The sequence below is a fragment of the Anabrus simplex genome, chromosome 1 (genome assembly GCF_040414725.1).
Source record: "Anabrus simplex isolate iqAnaSimp1 chromosome 1, ASM4041472v1, whole genome shotgun sequence".
NCBI classification, from domain to species: Eukaryota; Metazoa; Arthropoda; class Insecta; order Orthoptera; family Tettigoniidae; genus Anabrus; species Anabrus simplex.
The window spans coordinates 456,765,277-456,786,440 of record NC_090265.1 but is presented as its reverse complement, the minus strand read 5'-3'; the positions used below and the strand labels follow the sequence as shown (position 1 = coordinate 456,786,440).

Here is a 21,164-nt window from a genome sequence, read left to right as displayed (position 1 = left end):
TTTGATGATTCTATCTTTTCGATAAGTGTGTCAACCTACAAGTATACGTGTAAAAATTATAAAATTTACCTGCAATCGAAAAATTCAGCTCTGTGTAACATATATAAGGGATCGAGGTACGACAAAATGTCATAGGACCAAAGTATGTAGATCACACCAAATTGGACGGCGGTCGTGTTATCCGCTTTGTGATATGGCTTACCGTTCAGCCACCAATGACCTCGAAACGAAGGTCTGCGCCGTCATTAAAATTGCCTCTATATATTGTTTTTCCTGGGGAAGAAGTTAAAGTTTAAAAATATAAAAAATTTTCCGTCGGTTACCGACTAATAATTTTGTCAAATTTCAATTTCCTAGCTCGTCTGGAAGATTATGTCCGCCATCTTTATTTAGGGGTAGGGGTAAAAATTAGGACTTTAAGGAAACTGTTAAGCCCATGAAAACTAGTGGTCATCGCTTTGGAAAAATATACCACACTGGGTGAAAGAAATGCTTAAATTTCAAAACCGGTAGTGGGTTTGAGCCTGTCTGAGCTTGATGAAGACGTGTCGCTCTTGGCAAGCTGAAAATCTGCAAAGCTCGTGGCAGTAGATCTACCTGTACATAAAATACCTCTTGCAGCACAAAATAGCCGGCTCCTTGGTGTCTTCGAAAAGCTTGGGACGTGAGATGAACTCTACTCACCGACGATGAATTCTGCCATCATCTGCCTATTTATTTATTCTGGGCTGCTTTACATCCTCTCTCTACGGCTATTCATGCACCACTATTCAGCTGAAGCATTCTTCGAAGATTTATTGACGTCACTACCATCATTCTACGATGTTCATCCGGCTTCTAGTGTATTCCTCCGGGCCTTTACGTATGTATGTGTGTTTTCTCTACGCCACGCCTCCTCCCTCCAACGCGACTATTTACTTGGCATCTAGCCGAGTGCCCATCGGAGACTATTTCTTGGCCTGTTGGAGAGGGAGCCGCTACATTTCATTATCTGAGTAAGAAATGAATGAATGAATGAATGAATGAATGAAAACCTACAACCTGTTTTCCAGTCATTGACCGGTTCAGGGATGGAATGAATGAATCAGATATAGGCTATTAGTACGATGGGGTCGCCACTCCCAAAGTGATTTAGTAATGAGGGATAGATGCTATGAAATGAGAATGGAGAGTGTTATTGGAATGAAAGATGACAGAGAAAACCGGAGTACCCGGAGAAAAACCTGTCCCGCGTCCGCTTTGTACAGCACAAATCTCACATGGAGTGACCGGGATTTGAACCACGGTATCCAGCGGTGAGAGGCCGACGCGCTGCCGTCTGAGCCACGGAGGCTCTGAGTAAGAAATATTACGAATATTTCAGTGCAGATGAACTTTGCTACCCTCCTTCTCTTTGCCCTTTGGACCGTCTTTCACATTTGTATCTATTTCTTGTTCGTCTGATATTTCTCTTTTCATCGACGTTATTTACCTGGGTGTTTTCTGAGTACCTTTCGTAAGTTATATGTCAGCTATTTCTCATGTTAAATCACGGTTGGGAAGTCTGAATCACTACTTGAAATTGAAACTTTACGAGCGTTGACCACTCACATATGTTTGACTTATAACTACTTGTTGTTAAGAGATTCTTGATTATCTTTGTATCTCCTGTTTCGACTTAAAATTGTTGACGTTATGTTGTAAAAATATTTTCATTTCGGAATATAGTTCTTCTTCTTGACATTGGAAACTTTCTCAACCCTTGCTCTATGGAACTGAATCCTTCCTCTTCGCTCCTTCTTGTAAATGAGCAAACATGAAGATAGGCTATGTTGGTATATCATTATTAAATTTATTGTTTAGGAACCTTTGGGTAATGCATTATGTCGCTACCAAGAATATGCAATTACAGTATTTTATGTTCAAACTTCGTTTCGTTAACATTGCTAACTTGATAGCATGCTCTCTGGGGAATTGGTTCTTTGACATTTATCGTAATACTATGCCTAGTAAGTTAGAACTGTCATCCCTTTGATGTTAGCATGATAGTGTGTGTTAATATGGTTATTGACCTTAACGCTCATATGATGTATTGGCAGTTGAGCTACAGTAGATACCTGATTATGCTAGCAATCTAACACCATTATATTTATATCAGCTTGTGTGTGAAATCTGCCTACAGACGTAAAGTAACATTGTTAACAGCAGCCTCAGATGTCCTAGATTTTCAATATCGTTCTCTCTGAGAGCTGAAGCTGGCCTGTTACCGGCAAAGTTCCCCAAATGTCTTCATAAATCCGACCACACTCAAACCTGCCTCACGTTCAGAAGCATTCTCAGACGCCCTAGACGTGGACTGGTGTTTTCAAGCTTTGAACGAAGATTTTCCAAGGAAATCTCGTTTTTAGTTGCCAGAAAGAGAGACTAACTCTCAAAAGTGCCACAATCTACGTACTGATTCGAAATAATTTCCAGTTAACGGTAGGGACGTTATGCTACAAAATCAGCGAAAACATAGAATGCGAAGGAAATAATGCACGAAGGAAATAGCGCGTAGTATCACTCAAAGGAAAGAGAGTCCAGGATTCGGGATTAGCACTCTCATACATACGCAGAAATTAAGGAAGAAAGTAAGACAGTTAAGAAAGTTGACATTAATTAAGACAGGATAATATCTGCGGAGAGCAGGATAGGACAAATATGTAAATACCAAGTGGATGTATTGGAAAATGAAATGTCCCCCCACCAAATTGTGATGGTATGAGTTACAGATTTATGAAAGCGGTAATAGAGGAGTAATTTAGGCGCACGGATGCTTATGTGATCAGATAAGAAGATAAGCTATAGTTTGATTACTTTAGCCCAAAGAGCCAAGACAAAGGCAATAAATTAAATCAGAAAACGGAAGTAGAAGAGAAATATAGTAAAAATTATGGCAAATGCCAGAAAACGCCTTACGGTATAAAATAATGAGACACACTCCACGATACTGTTGAAGTAATAAGAGCCACAACTAGTACTATTCGAACACGATTGTAACCTCCAACGGTATTCCGCAAATATCCGCAGAATGGCAGCTTGACGTCTCTCTCGCCTTCTACCCAACGAACATCCTAGAGTGTACAGTAATAACGACGAAAATGGCATTACGGTACTTCCATACTGGCAAGCAGCCGGAGACTTTGCCATAGTAACCGCTCTGCGAATGTGACCCTCTCCCAAGGAAGAGCATGAAACCCGTAGAAAATTATTAGCAATTTTCTCTGCCATTTGAAGAGTACGAGAAATTATGTAAATAAAAATTATTTAAACTGAACGGACTTATCACATATAGACTATAGATTTTACAGAAAATCAATAGTGTTCGAGAAAATATCAAATTTGTTTGATCACCCTATAAACCCCCAGACTGTTCCATGATTTTTAAATCATATGAACATCAAACCTGCTCCTGGATGAGTATTCTCTACATATGAAGTTTAATCGAGATCTATCAAGCCGTTTCGCCATGAAGGTGGAACAGACAGACAGACAGACAGACAGACAGACAGACAGACAGACAGACAGACAGACAGACAGACAGACAGACAGACAGACAGACAGACAGACAGACAGACAGACAGACAGACAGACAGACAGACAGACAGACAGACAGACAGACAGACAGACAGACAGACAGACACGAAAGCTAAAAAACTACTGGTACGGTCTTGAGTTGACCTGAAACGGATTAATATCTGAAAAATTGGCAAAATGAACAAAATTACAGGCAACGGACACCCTACAACTATATTTACACAGACTAGCAAATGTACCCTTGCTTCGCTACCGGGTACGGTATTCTACCTTGTAGCCTATACATTTCTACGAAAAATTACTGCACACGCAGTGATGAATATTTTATTAAATTGCATGTCTTTTAGCGCAATCCGAGAAACAAAACAGGGAGGACCCCATACGGTGTTTCCGATGTAAGGTGCGTGTTGGGTAGTTTTGATGATAATGACAGGTCACATTTCCTACTGCCATTCACAATCGAGTTCGGAAGTTTCTAAGTTTTTATTACAACGGCAGTCACACTTGCCAACTGCCATTCACAATACAGTTGGGGAGGTTTCATTATTTAAGACAGGTCTAATGCCAGCCACAGTCGTATTAAAGTTTTGAATATAATTGGACAATGCAGCTATATCTAACGTATAAGGAATGACATTTAAAAAATCATACGATCAAAGTTGAAGATTTATCCGAACTGAGCGGCGATTATGTAATCTGTTTTTGTGATACGACATATCGTTTAGCCGGCAATTAACCCGAAAGGACGGTATGCTAGTGGCTTTACGTCGTACCGACACAGATAGGTGTTATGGCGACGATGGGATAGGAAAGGCCTAGGATTTGTAAGGAAGCAGCCGTGGCCTTAATTAAGGTGGGAAAATGGGAAACTACGGAAAACCATCTTCAGAGCTGCCGACAATGGGTTTCGAGCCCACTATCTCCCGGATGCAAGCTCACAGCCACGCGCCCCTAAACGCACGGCCAACTCGCCCGGTGAGAAGGTATACACCGTCATTAAAATTGGCTCCATACTTCGACATTTTCCGGGGCCAAAAGTTATACATTTGAACATCTTGTTATATTTTATCAAAGGAAAGAGTGTCCATGTTTTGGGATTAGAATTCGCATAGATACGGGGAAACTAAAGAAGGAAGTAATCTATATATATAAAGTAGCTTGTCCTGACTGACTGACTGACTGACTGACTGATTCATCATCGCCGAGCCAAAACTACTGGACATAAATAAATGAAATTTTGGGCATAGATTCATATTAAGATGTAGGTGCTCGTTAAGAGAGGATTTTTGGATATTCCGTCGCTAAGGGGGTGAAAAGGGGGGGTGAAATTTTAAAATGAGTGTGTCTATATCTCAAAACTTTAAAAGTTTACAGATGTAAAAATTGGTATTTAGAATCTTCTTTAAAAATAAGGAAACACGTATTTTTTTGTTTTCAGACAATCCCAATAGGAGGGGTGAAAAAGGGTGAAAAAGGGGTTGAATGCCTTTAATCCGGATACGCTACTTATATCTCAGAAACTGAAGATATTACAGACCTCAAAATTGGTACTTTTGATCGCTGTGAAAAATAAAGAAACACATATTTTTTTGTTTTTGGAAAATCCAATTAATGCGAGGGTGAAAGGGGGGTGAATTTTTAAAATGAGTGCATCTATATCTCAAAAGTTTTAAAGTTTAGAGATGTAAAAAATAGTATTTAGAATCTTCATTAAAAATAAAGGAACACGTATTTTTTGTTTTTGGAAAATCCCAATAGGAGGGGTGAAAAGGGGTGAAAAATGTGTTGAACGCCTTTAAATTGAATACATATATCTCTGAAACTGAAGATATTACAGACCTCAAAATTGGTACTTTTGATCGCTTTCAAAAATAAAGAAACATTTTTTTTTGTTTTTGGAAAATCCAATTAATGCGAGGGTGAAAAGTGGGGTGAATTTTTAAAATGAGTGCATCTATATCTCAAAAGTTTTAAAGTTTAGAGATGTAAAAATTGGTATTTAGAATCTTCATTAAAAATAAAGGAACACGTATTTTTTTTTGTTTTCGGAAAATCCCAATAGGAGGGGTGAAAAGGGGTGAAAAATGGGTTGAATGCCTTTAAAGAGAATACATATATCTCAGAAACTGAAGATATTACAGACCTGAAAATTGGTATCTTTGATCTCTTTTAAAAATAAAGAAACACGTATTTTTTTGTTTTTGGAAAATCCAAATAATGGGGGTGAAAAGGGGGGTGAATTTTTAAAATTAGTGTATCTATATCTCAAAACGTTTAATGTTTATAGATGTAAAATATGGTATTTAGAATCTCCTTTAAAAATAAAGAAACACGTTTTTTTTTCGGAAAATCCCGATAGGAAGGGTGGAAAAGGGTGAAAAAGAGGTTGAATGCCTTTAACGAGGCTACTTATATTTCAGAACCTGAAGATATTACAGACTTGAAAATTGGTATTGGGGATCCACTTTAAAAATAAGGAAACACGTATATTTTCGTTTTTGAAAAATCCGGATAATGGGGGGTGAAAAGGGGGGTGAATTTTTAAAATGAATGTGTCTATATCTTAAAACTTTAAAAGTTTACAGATGTAAAAATTGGTATTTAGAATCTCCTTTAAAAGTAAAGGAATAAGTATTTTTTTCGTTTTCTGTAAATCCCAATAGGAAGGGTGTAAAAGGGTGAATAGTGGGTTGAATGCCTTTAATGAGGATACATATATCTCAGAAACTGAATATATTACAGAACTAAAAATTTGTATATGGGATCTCCTTTAAAAATAAAGAAACGCGTATTGTCGGTAAATCCAATGAAAGGGGGTGGGGGGAAAGAATTCTAAAATTAATTGACATAATTGTATGAGAATACATACATCTAATAAAAACTAAAGTTGTTACGGACGTGAAAATGGGTATTTTGATCTCCTTTAAAAACAAAGAAATACGCGTTTTATGGGGGAAACCATCTTGGGGGGCGGGAGTGGAAAGGAGTTGAATTCCTTTCATGAGGACACATAAATCAAAAACTGAAGAAGTTAGAGTCGTGATAATTGCTATTTAGAAGATCCTTTACTATTAAAGAAACAAGTATTTTTTGCAGGAAAATTCACTTAAGGGGGGAGGGGGAGAAGTGTGAAAGGAAGTAAAAAAAGCGAATTATTTTTATGGGGATACTTATATCTCAAAACTCAAGGTAATAGACGTGAACATTGGGGTTTGGAATCTCCTTTAAACATAAAGAAACACTCCTTCTTTTAATTTTTTTTTGGGGGGGGGTAAATAAACTTAACGGCGGTGGGGTGTAAAAGGAGGTGAGACCAATTGATTTTGCTGTTCATAATGTACTTATAAGGAGCCTCCGTTGCTCAGGCGGCAGCGCGCCGGCCTCTCACAGCTGGGTTCCGTGGTTCAAATCCCGGTCCCTCCATATGACATTCGTGCTGGACAAAACGGAGGCGGGACAGGTTTTTCTCGGGATACTTCGCTTTTCCCTGTCATCATTCATTCCAGCAACACTGTCCAATATTTCATTTCATTTGTCATTCATCGATCATTGCCCCAGAGGAGTGCTTCGGCAGCCGGCACAATTCCTACTGTCGCCGCTAGATGGGGCTTTATTCATTCCATTCCTGACGCTGTCGAATGACTGGAAACAGGCTGTATATTTTCGATGTACTTATTCTGATCATAAACCGATCTTTTTAATCTTTCCTGGGTTCGTTTTCAACAGCCAACTTTTCCTTCGGGGAACGTTCTTATATTACAGTAGATTCTCCTGGCATATGAATAAAAATTTAAACACATTTGAAATAAACGATAGGAATGAGATTGACCGTCCAATTGTTCACCTCTATAATAAGGTCAATAATGCACGGAAGTATGTCATTCGTATCGCCAGAAATCCCGCACACTTGCCTACGCGCGACATTGGTGCTGGTCACATTCTCAACAATAACAATGGCAGCAGATGTAATTTACCGCCAAGTAGCGGTCTTGCATCTTGCTGTGGGGTCCATAACATCTATAATAATAATAATAATAATAATAATAATAATAATAATGTTCTGGACCGTCGTCAAATGTGCGGACCGCGGTGGAAACGGGTCCTGGACGGGTAATGACTAAGAATGCAGTCGGGCCGCGGGTTCAGTACCGCCAAGGCACCCAAGACGACACCACGCCGGATCTCCTGAAGGATTTGTTCCATATTAAAAATGCTTATAAGAAAAGATGGCAAAGATTTAGGGACCCAACTGACAGGGTGGAATACCTGGACCTAGCCTGGGAAGTACGAAATCGATTGCTGGAAATAAAGATTGAAAAATGGGAGGAAACTTGCCATAATCTATTAGAAAACGAGTCAGATCGCGTATTTTGGCGGATTCTCGCAGAAAACGATTCAGATCGCGAATTTCGGCTGATTATATATCTAAAACAACATTCAATTATAAATTTCAGTGTAATACCGTAGCGAAGCACGGGTATCTTGCTAGTCTATATATATAAAGTAGCTTGTCCTGACTGACTGACTGACTGACTGACTGATTCATCATCGCCGAGCCAAAACTACTGGACATAAAGAAATGAAATTTTGGGAATATAATCATATTAAGATGTAGGTGCTCGCTAAGAGAGGATTTTTGGATATTTCGTCGCTAAGGGGGTGAAAAGGGGGGGCGAAATTTTAAAATGAGTGTGTTTATATCTCAAAACTTTAAAAGTTTACAGATGTGAAAATTGGTATTTAGAATCTTCTTTAAAAATAAGGAAACACGTATTTTTTTGTTTTCAGACAATCCCAATAGGAGGGGTGAAAAAGGGTGAAAAAGGAGTTAAATGCCTAATCAGGATACCGGTGCTTATATCTCAGAAACTGAAGATATTACAGACCTGAAAATTGGTACTTTTGATCTCTCTTAAAAATAAAGAAACACGTATTTTTTTGTTTTTGGAAAATCCAATTAATGGGAGGGTGAAAGGGAGTGAATTTTTAAAATGAGTGAATCTATATCTCCAAACTTTTGAAGTTTGCAGATGTAAAAATTGGTATTTAGAATCTTCATTAAAAATAAAGAAACACGCATTTTTTTGTTTTCGGAAAATCACAATAGGAATCGTGAAAAGGGGTGAAAAATTGGTTGAATGCCTTTAATGAGGCTACTTATATCTCAGAACCTGAAGATATTACAGACCTGAAAATTGGTGTTTGGGATCTCTTTTAAAAATAAAGAAACATGTATTTTTTTGTTTTTGGAAAATACAATTAATGGGGGGGGTGAAAAGGGGGTGATTTTTTAAAATGAGTGTATCTATATCTCAAAACTTTTAAAGTGTATGGATATAAAAATTGGTATTTAGAATCTCCTTTAAAAATAAAGAAACACGTATTCTTTTGTTTTCGGAAAATCCCAATAGGAAAGGTGTAAAAGGGTGAATAATGGGTTGAATGCCTTTAATGAGGCTACTTATAAATCAGAACCTGAAGATATTACAGACCTGAAAATTGGTATTTGGGATCAACTTTAAAAGTAAAGAAACACGTATTCTTTCGTTTTTGGAAAATCCAAATATTGGGGGTGAAAAGGGGGGGCGAATTTTTTAAAATGAGTGTGTCTACATCTTAAAACTTTAAAATTTACAGATGTAAAAATTGGTAGTTAGAATCTCCTCTAAAAATAAAGGAACATGTATTTTTTGTTTCCTGTAAATCCCAATAGGAGGGGTGTAAAAGGGTGAAAAATGGGTTGAATGCCTTTAATGAGGATACTTATATTTCAGAACCTGAAGATATTACAGAACTAAAAATTTGTATATGGGACCTCCTTTAAATATAAAGAAACACGTATTTTTTAGTTTTTGGAAAATCCAATTAATGGCGGTTAAACAGGAGTGACAAATTGGGGTGAATTTTTTGAAAGACTATATCTAGAGAATATCTTGGAAACGTAAAATGTTACAGACGTAAAAAGTGGGTGTTTGGAATCTCCTGTAAATGTAAAGAAACATAGGTGATTTGTTTTTGGAAACTCCACTTAAGGGGTGAAATTTTAAAATGATAATTTTTACAGTATATCTAAAAAAACTTAACATATTACAGAAGTGAAAAATGGTATTTTTTATCTCTATTAAACATAACGAATCGTGTATTTTTAGTTTTCAGAAATACCACTTGGCTGGTGTGACTGAAAATGGTGTTGACTTCTTTTAATTAGGCTACTAATATCTCAAAAATGAAGATGTTACAGACGTGAAATTTGATATTTGCAATCTGCTTTAAAAGTAAAGAAAGACTTATTCTCGGAAAATCCAATGAAGGGGGGAGGGGGGTGCAAGAATTGAAAATTTAATTGACTTGATTGTATGAGAATGCATACATCTAATAAAAACTAAAGTTGTTACAGACGTGAAAATTCGTATTTAGATCTCCTTTAAAAACAAAGAAAAACGCGTTTTGGTGGGGAAACCATCTTGGAGGGTGGGAGTGTAAAGGAGTTGAATTCCTTTCATGGGGACACATAAATCAAAACTGAAGAAGTTAGAGTCATGATAATTGGTATTTAGAAGATCTTTTACTATTAAAGAAACAAGTATTTTTTGCGGGAAAATTCACTTAGGGGGTGGGGAAGAGTAGTGTGAAATGAAGTGAAAAATGTAAATAATTTTTATGGGGATACTTATATCTCAAAACTGAAGGCAATAGACGTGAACATTGGTGTTTGGAATCTCCTTTAAACATAAAGAAACAAGCCTTCTTTTAATTTTTTTTGGGGGGGGTGCGGGGGTGGCGGTAAATAAACTTAACGGCGGTGGGGTGTAGAAGGAGATAAGACCAATTGATTTTACTGTTCTTAATGTACTTATAAGTATCCTCCGTTGCTCAGGCGGCAGCGCGCCGGCCTCTCACAGCTGGGTACCGTGGTTCAAATCCCGGTCACTCCATGTGACATTCGTGCTGGAAAAACCGGAGGCGGGACCGGTTTTTCTCCGGATACTCCGGTTTTCCCTGTCATCAGCCACTCCAGCAACACATAATAGTAATAATAACAACAACAATAATAATAATAATAATAATAATAATAATAATAATAATAATAATAATGTTCCGGACCGTCGTCAAATGTGCGGACCGCGCTGGAAACGGCTCCTGGACGAGTAATGAGTAAGAATGCAGTCCGGCCGCGGGTTCAGTGCCGCCAAAGCACCCAATATGACACCGCGCCGGATCTCCTGAAGGATTTTATACATATTAAAATTATTATAGGAAAAGATGGCAAAGATTTACGGACTCAACTGACCGGGAGGAATACCTGAGCCTAGCCCGGGAAGTACGAAATCGATTGCTGGAAAGGAAGATTGAAAAATGGGAGGAAACGTGCCGTAATCTAATAGAAAACGAGTCAAATCGGGAATTTTGGAGGATTCTCGCAGAAAACGAGGCAGATCGCGAATTTCGGTGGATTATATATCTAAAACAATAAGCATTCAATTATAAATTTCAGTATAATACCGTAGCGAAGCACGGGTATCTTGCTAGTACAAATATAAAAATACCAAGTGGATGTATTGAAACATGAAATGTCCCTCACTAAATTATGATGATATCAGTTACGGATTTAGGAATACGGTAACAGAAGAGATATTTAGGTTCAGAGAACCTTAAGTAAACAGATAAGAAGATGACTTATGGTGTTATTACTTAAACCTAAAGCTGAGGGGCAAGGGCAAGAAATTATAGGAGAAAACGGAAGTAGAAATTACAGAAAATGCCAGAAGCAACTTACGGTGTGACATAATGGTCTGCACTCCGCGGTACTGTTCAAATATCAACAGCTTCCTTTAATGCAATTCGAAGACGATCGTAATCTCCAACTATATTCCGTAAAAATCCTGCAGAATTGCAGCTTGACGTCTAAATCGCCTTTTACTCAAGGAACAAACACAAAATTACAGGAATGGTGACGAAATGGGCATTACTGTCCTTCCCTGATTTCCAGCAGCCAGAGACGGTGAAAATGACAGACACGAAAGCTAAAAACCTTGATATGGCCTTGCGATGACCTAAAACTAATAAATATCTAAAAGATTGGTAAAAGAAACGAAATTACAGACAGCGGGCTCCCTACAACTTTATTTATATAGATAAGCACGGCCACGTTTATCAGTGTAGACCTCTATTTCGAGATTTACTGCTTTTAAACGGTACGACTTATCTACAAAGGGATTCCACCATCAGACGCCTCTTTCAGCATTATACATGGTTGGTCCTGTAACATTATCTCGTATCTCTTATATTTATGGATTAGATCGAGTTAGAAACATTGAATAGGGTGACATTTGGGTACACTTTTCATAGTTTACTTTATTTTTCGGACACTTCTGTGGCAGCTGGAATCATAGAATTTGGCAAACATATGGCCAATGGTTGTGTGAATGTGTGTGTGTGTGCGCCGATTTTTATGATTCTATCTTTCCTATAAGTGTGCCAAACGATAACACAAACGTTTAAAAAGTATAAACTTTACCTAAAATCAAGAAATGCAGCTCAATTCAACGTATAAGGGACTGAGATACGACAGAAAGTCATACGATCAAAGTTGTAGATCACTCCAAATTGAACCGCGGCTGTGTTATCAGTTTTGCGATATGACTTACTGTTTAGCCACCAATTAGCCCGAAACGAATGTATGCACCGTCATTAACATTGTCTCCGTATTTCCATATTTGTCGAAGCCAAGCTTGGAATTTCTCCTCAGAGGAAAGAGTGTCCAGGTTTTGGGAATAGCACTGGCATACATACGGAGAAATTAAGGAAGAAAATAATACGGCTAAGGAAGTCGACATCAACTGAAAATAGGATAATAACTGAGGACATCCGGATGGGACAAATATGTAAATACCAAGTGTATGCATTTGAAAATGAAATGTCGCTAACCAAATTGTGATGATATGCGTTAGGAAGAAATTTAGTCACACAGATTATTAGGTAAACAGATAAGATGACTTACGGTATTATTACTTAAGCCTTGAGGCAAGGAGGAGGCAAGGAAATAAAGCAGGAAACAGAAGTAGAAGAGAACTACAGTAAAAATGATAGTAAATGCCAGAAAACACCTGACGGTGTGAAATGATGTGCTACACTCCGCGGTATTCTGCAAATATTAACAAAGCTCCTTGGTGCTATTCGAGGACAATTGTAACTTCCAAAGGTACTCTGCCAATATCACGCAGAATGGCAGCTTGACGAATCTCTGGATTTTTACCCAAGGAACAACCACGAGTTTACAGGAAATATGACAAAAATGTCAATAAGGTACATCCCTGCTGGCAAGCAATCAGAGACGTTGTCGTGATAACCGGTAAGTTCGTTGTCGGTCTGTCGGTCACGCAGTGCAGAGTATGAAAGCCCCAGAAAATAGTAATTTTCTCCCTCATTTGAAGAGTAAGCGAAATGATGTACATAATAAAAGTTGTTTAACATGAAGGGACGTTTCACATATAGTCCACGGATTGTACAAAAAATTAGTAGTAAAAGAGAAAATTGAAGAAAACCGTTCTGGTTTTCGTACAAACCGTTTATAAGTGCAGACCTTCATTTCGAGATTTACTGCTTTTAAACGGTACGACATATTGCACCCGTCCACCTCCCGAGTCCCAGACTAGCATTTATCTCAGGGGTGTCGGTTCATTATTTAAATCATCAAATATAAATATAACGGCATAATAGAACACGGGGATGAACGGAGCAACTTAAAATTAAAAGGGGGAAGGCTCGATTGTAACTTGAATTTAAGGACTCCATGATAGGACTAGGAAGTGACTGTTACTTTAAAAAGGGCATCATCTAACTACAATAAAAAGATTATGAGAGTGGTTTCCTTTGAAATAATTTGCCAGAAGGAGCGGTTTATTACGCCATTTGACGTATAAAACTTTGATACACGTGGCAACAATATTTGAATTTACACACATGTTACATATATAAATCACTTGCCATACCGCAAGTGGTATCAATATCTTGCTGTGTTGCTTCTGAAATAAAATGACATTTTGGAGGTCTAATTTACGGATCGATTCCATTTGAATCGAACCGTTACTCAAGGATATAGCTTCCTTCTATCGGGAGCCCGAGCATAACCCATGTTACGGTCGGCTTCCCGATTTAACTAAGATGATGTACTCCGGCTATATACATTTTTCCGAGACTGGTACTCGGACTGGGTAATGTTTCTCGTGAATTGAGAAAACTGGATTCCACGGACAGTCCCTATCTTACGATATCCAGCTGATGCCATACCAATGAATTAGCATATACATATTATTTACATGTGATCTGAATTGTCACCAGTTAGCCTCAGTAGACTACTGACACAGATGAGATAACGAGAAGCGGTGGGAAATACCGTGGCCAGTGACCCCCCTCGCATCGCGAGCGAAGTAAACAAACACGCAAGTATGACTGTAACATCGTCCCGTACGGAAACCGTACAATAAAGAGGTACCAAATGACTCTAATATTATCATTCTCATTATTCAAACATACGAATAGAGGGATGTTGTCACCAAACAATTAATCCACGATCGTCAGGATATTTATGAAATTATTATCCTCGAAATTATTATTATTATTATTATTATTATTATTCAACGGTTCCTGGCACTGTCACGTTTGATTAATATCATCATTATTATGCGGGATGCAAACACAAATGGTTATTACTGTTATTATTATTATATCCCTCTCGTGGTTATTATTATTATTAATTAATAGGTGACTCAAGATATTATTATTGTTCACGTCACTTAAAAAGGTTATTATCATTAATGAACCGGTCACCTCCGCCAAATTATATATTAAGATATCGGTCGCAATTACAAACATTTCACTGATCAACCAACGACATCATTACAGTTATTATTATGACAATTATTATTAATCCGACCGCGGTGATTTAACATCGTCCTTACATTGTTATTATTATCGGTTGCATATTCTCAATTAGATTCCCGTTTAACATCTTCATCAACGCTCAATTAATTAAGGCGGTCCAATCCTTTATCTGCAATATTTATTATTATTATTATCACGACATCATGATTGTCCTCACTCGTTATTACAATGAATACAATATACGACCATTTCTGTGGAATCTGAACTCTCATTATCCTTAGATCCGTTGTATCTCAACGAATAACTGTGCAGTCTAATTATTTCGTACATGCTGTCACGGGTTCGAATTCTACCCGCTGCGTAACTCAGTATTTCTCTGTGACACTGCCCGTACATTTTACACTCATATCAATATCCTAAGTGTCTCTCGTACGGAATTTATTTTCCTCTCTATCTCAATATTCCTCGATTCATTTATTTATTCCTCACAGAATTATCAACTGACTTATTTATTCATTTCGGACATCGTACGACCTTTTATTATCTGACTGCAAATTCTTTCACATTTTCTATCTCATTTGGATCTATGCCTTAGTTCATTCTCCACAAATAATCGTAACACCTTGAAATTATATTTACCAAAATTTGACAATCATGGTCTCGTAATATTAGCACTACATGTTCCGGCTAATGAATCGCAACTTCAAAACGCGACATTTATACGTAAAAAAAAATTGGACCGTAATTTAAACCACACGTTCATTAACATGTACGGATTATTAACACCGATCTACATTTCAATATTATTAATCGATCAAATTAAGTTATCACGCACTTTAATTCCAAATAAAAAAAAACGACATCCCGTCATTAAATGATTCCCAATAAACTCAACACTTGATCACATGAATTACATGAATTATTATTATCTCCAAATCATATAAAAAAAACAATCTTCACAAAAAAAGTAGTTATATTATTTATTTATTATTATTATTATTATTTAAAAAAATAATATTTTCGCCTGTAATACGGTAGTTCACTCTTATTATGTTTAACGCATAACCCCTTTTACAAATTCAATTTATTCTGGCACTAATCACTCCAGATATGATTTACTTGGAAATATTTTATTAATCGCATCTCACAAATTTAACAACTTCACTTTGAAAATATGACCATATTAATTTCAACAAAACACACTTGGTATGGCGAAGCTGGATTTTCCTTCCATGTCATTAAATGGCTCGTTAAAATGACAAAACATAAAAGCACATATCGGGTCTTATTTAACTAGCATAATCAAAATCAAATGTAAAGAAAATTATCGACTACAAAGAAACTATGAATGCATGCATGACTTAACGTACTACACTATATATACAAATTTACATCTCCAACAAACTGAATACATAAAAGACCCGATTATTTACATTATTATGATTTACTACTGTCCGTGCTACAAATTTAGGATGGGGTCGTTAAGCGACCCATCTTGTTACAGAAGGTAACCAAGTATAATCAAATTATTCCCATTTTTCCCATCACGATAACATTTCCCAAATATATTTTACAGTTTAGTACTCATCTTAGTTATCGGTATTCCATTGCAGCTTTGCAGACGAGAGGCTTCATCCAGCCCCTCTCTGCGTTTTACTCCTCCATCCTTGATGGCGTAGTTTCACAAAAGATTTCCTGGCACATTATTATTTTACACTCATATCTTGATTACCACAAACCTTCACCATTTACTACGTTAACACTGTATACTTTAATTTGGATACAACAAATTTCTATCCTAGACCCAAGAATTTAATATATTTACACTATTTAATCTTCGTCCACCTACCGCACAATGGACCTGGACACGTGCGACGTGGTGTCAACTATTTCGCCCGTCGCGATACGCCCGATTTATACGGCATTCTTGACGTGTTCATTACATCGGTTCGGTATAGCTAAGTACAGGCTACTACTTCCTTAAAGTACTGTTCGTCACACAGTCTATTATGTACGTACTTATGGTGATATATTTTATACTACTCTCTTGTAGGGTAATTACTTTACGTCACTGATTATTCATAAATAACAAACACTATCCTACGTTAACTATTTCCAGATTTAACATGTTGCTTGAGCGCGATCACACTTTACAAACACTGGCGGATGCTCGCGCCATTAAATGACTGTACGTCCGTAGAATTCTAAGTTACCGGCGACCAACAGTTCAACTCCCGATATTCAATTCACGTGTGCTGGCGACCGTCAATTCAGCTCCAACGATTCAAGACAAGTGGCTGGTGACCGTCAATTCAGCTCCGTATATATGGATGAAGCCTTTTTCCCGCGGATTCGTTGACGTCATGCCCCTTAGGGAGGGGGTGGATTTTTAATATCGGTACTTGCACTCCGAATTGGAAGTTAAAATTTACATCAAATTAATCCACTCCGCTAGCATATCTGCTGGATAAAATATGAACTCCAGGTGATCACAGATTTAGGAGATATGGATGGATTTCGCTCCTCACATTTCGCGCCTTTGTAAGCGTCCCTGACAACGTGGTCTTCTTTCAGCCAATGAGATTCAAGCTGTCCGGTTTCCAAGAAATCCAGCCTTCAATTTATTTAATTTGCCATTAAGTATTGATTATTTTTCCATGCATGACCTCTAATAAATTCATTACATTCATCCGCGTACTCATATTAATTTATTACTGAATACTTTTGTAGTTACGAAAATATCTCATCCATCAATCCTTAAGATGGTATCACTGAGTCTCCCATCAAATTTTTACTATTGGCCGGCAAGCGGTCACGTGATTTAAATCTCCACCTGCTCGAACTTAGGCTAGCGAACGTACACTCAGCCGCTGTAATTTTCCATGAGGTCATGGAATTTCCGTCCTACCAAAAATATCCCAAGGTCTTACTCATGTGGTGGGTTTTCTTTGTATGACTCTCCCCCTTCCTCTTTCTGACCAAGACTTATTTGTGGACTCTGTATTTCCTTGTACGCCAACTAATGATATTCCCTGCTGTGAAGTAGCTAAAAGTTGTCGGGTTGAGCTAATCCGTCAGGCTCCAGTCTGTCGTCCTTCCTTCGCTCTGATTTCAACATTACATAAACGAAATATTTTCAAATACACTCCTCTGTATTTCAATAAATGTCTCATATTATTTTACCGATCAAATCATGATTGATTATGTGCCTAAGTCACTCGGGTTCAATATCGACAAACATATTCCGCCATCGAATGCCGCTTTCTGCGTTCTATATGGCTGGTCCTATGACATTTCTCGTATCTCTTATGTTTATGGGCTACATTGAGTTAGAAACATTAAATAGGGTGAAATTTGGGTACAATTATCTCATATTACTTTATTTTTCAGATACTTATGTGGCAGCTAAAATCATACAATTTGGCTAACAAATGGCCATTGGTCGTGTCAACGTGCGTGGCGAATTCGATGGTTGTATCTTTCTTATAAGTGGGTCAACTGATAACCTAAACGTGTAAAAAGTACAGAATTAACATAAAATCGAGAAATGCAGCACTATTTAACCTATAACGAACCGAGATAGGACAAAATGTCGTAGGACCAAAGTTGAAAATCTTTCCCAATTGAATGGCGACTTTGCTTTCTGTTTTGTGATACGACTTAACGTTTAGCCACCAATTACCCCGAAACGAAGGTATGCACCGTCATTACAATTTTCTCAATATTTCGATATTTTCCTAAGCCAATCTATCTATATATATCTATATAAAGAAAATAGTAACGACCCTGTGTCTGTACATTGGATATTTTGGCGAAATTTCCGTACAGTTATCCGTTTTAAAGGTAATAATAACCAGCAGCATAATTTTTAGCTTTCGTATTTGTTTGTCTGTTTGTTTGTCTGTTTGAAAAATACTGGATATATTTCTACCAAACTTTATATTTAGAATCCACCTGTCCTTGGGTAGGTTTTAGGGCCATTCATTTTTCAATCTATGAATTGACTGGGGGTTTATACGACACCGAAACCGTGATTTTGCACTCCCATAAAATATACACAACCGAACTTAATGGAAATGTACCTGCTTTAAATGGAGATCAATTTCTAAACCTTTTTTCTCACATGCATCATTCTATACAAGGATTAATAAGGGTCATATCATTAACGAACCGTTTTTTGGTACAAGTCCCACCGGACTTAACTCAAGAGCGGGTACGTGTAAAGCCTATTTCTCATAACTTGAAAACTACTGGAGATATTTCAACAAAACTTCATATTTAGCATCCACCTGTCCAAAGGTAGGCTTTTAGGTTCATGCCATGTCAAATTTCCGAAATGGACTTGAGGTTTAATGGGAACCGAAACTGGAATTTTACTCTCCCTCAATATATACAAGACCAGCCTGACTGGAAATCGACCAATCTTCATTGAAATCCATTTCTAAAACTTTTTTCTCATGTGCATTTTTTGACAGGAGGAATAATAAGGGAGATATCACGAACGGTCGGTTTCGCAGGCTAAGTCCAGCGGACATCGCCCAAACGGTGGTGTACGTGGAGCAGATTTTTTATCTATCTACCTGTATATAAATAAAATCGTAACGACCGTGTGTCTGTGCATCGACAATTATGAAGAAATTTTCGTACAGTTATCCGTTTAAGGGGTAATAATGATCATCTGCATATATTTAGATATAGTTTCCTGAAATTACTAAATTTTACCCCCCCCCCCTCGCCCAAAATCAAGAATGCGGCACAATCTGCCAGACGAGTCAGAAAATTGAAATTAGGCGAAATTATACGATTTAGCCTGTAACCGACGGAAAACTTCCAAGATCTTTAAATTTTTCACTTTTATCCCCGAAGAATATCGAAATATTGAGGCAATTTAATGTCCGTGCCGACCTTCGTTTCGCGGTATTTTGCGGCTAAACGGTCAGTCATATAAAAACACGGATTGCCCAACCTCAGTTCAGTTTGGAGTGATCTACAACTTTGGTCCTATGGCGTTTCGTCGTATCCCTATTCCTTATATGTTAGATTTGTCTCAATTTCTGGGTTATGCCTAAATTTTCTCTTTGTACACGTATAATTCGTAATTCGAATCACTTACATGTGAGATAGAATCATCAAATTCCATACGAATATTGGCCCACGTAGTATCCATACGTGAGCCAAATTCTATGTACGTAGCTGTCACATTCGTACCCAAAAGTAACGCACTGTGAGACAACCTTACGAAACTTTCACCCTATTCAATGTTCCTGACTCAATTTTACCCATAAATAGATGAGACAGGAGAAAATATCTTAAGACCAGCCATTTAGACCGCTAAATGAGGCGTCATAGAGTACAATCCATTTGTCGATATCATGTACCATTTAGTAGCAGTTAATCTGTAAATGAAGGTTTGCAATATTGTAAACATGCATACACTTCGCATGTCGATCTACATATACTCATTGAAGTCGATTTGTAGCGACGTAGAAAGGGTGTTTTTGCCATTATTAATATTTTACATCGATAGTGACTCTCAGCAGATGGCGTCTGCTATTGTAATCATTACTCTCCACATCGACTTTGACTGGCAGTAGAAATGGAATCTTTCCCCGACTCCTTTGTAACTAGCATTAGTAAGGAGGGACTACCATTATAATTGATAATTCCCTTCTCGATTTGACTGGCAGAACTCAAGGGAGCGTGCAGTTATGTTCAAAACTCCCCTAACCGATTGTATTCGGGAGTAGGCAAGTGTGCCTGCCATTATAAACAAATTTACCCATCTAAAATGTGGCTGGCATTAGGCATAGTTGTTCTGCTATTGTACCAGATCTTACTAACTGGATGTAACTGCCATTAAGAAAAGGGGCCTGTCATTATAATGATAAGAGCACAACTCAATTTTCACTGGCAGTAGGGAAGGTGCCTGCTATTATAATAAAAACTCAGATGTAATCTGTCTGGAAGTAGGAAAAGGTGCCTGCCGTTGTAACGAAAACTCCCCAAATCGATTGTGACGGCGTAGTAGGTAATGGAGCCTCCCATTATAATGAAAATCTTCCTACTCGATTGTGAATGCTGGTAGGCAAGTGAGCCAGCCGTTATCATTACAACTCCGCAAATCACACCTTACATTATAAACAACGTATGGGAATCTCCCCCTGCTGTTTCTGGATAACGCTAAGGGGCATGCAGTTAAAAAATTCTTATTTACTGCATGTACAGTAATTTAGTTCGATATCCGTATACAATGTAGAATACTGTAAGGATCCACGGGTACATCTGCTAGTAAAATAATAAATTATTGTAGGTTAGTTGCAACGTCGTTCTACTCACTGCATGTGGGGCAATTTTCCATGTATGGGCTGCTTTCCCTTGGAGATATGGGCATCCAGTATCCCGAAGATGTTTGCGAATATTATCGAATATTATCTTTCCACGAACTCAATGATATCTTCCTTCTTTTCTCTTTATTTAACCTTCTTTCATCAGCGAATGTAAGTGACTCATATAACTGACTACGTTGTTCTTCTCAACGCTATTTTCAAATTCAAACAGTGCTACCAATTTCATGATATTAAGCCTAATGTTTCTCGAATATGTCCACCAAGGCAAGTACAACGTTGTTCCACATATATCTCACTTTCACGGAATTTGTCGGTAACAACGTTGTTCGGGTGAGCCATTCAATTAATTGATATTTTTCTCAAAAAAATAATTACATA

General features: G+C 37.6%; 1 protein-coding gene across 5 annotated transcripts in view; it reads left to right on the top strand.

Annotated features, from left to right (window-relative positions):
- LOC136856946 (uncharacterized) overlaps window positions 1-21,164 on the top strand; it is a 317,012-nt gene that overhangs the window by 29,555 nt on the left and 266,293 nt on the right. The gene's annotated exons all lie outside the window — the stretch shown is intronic.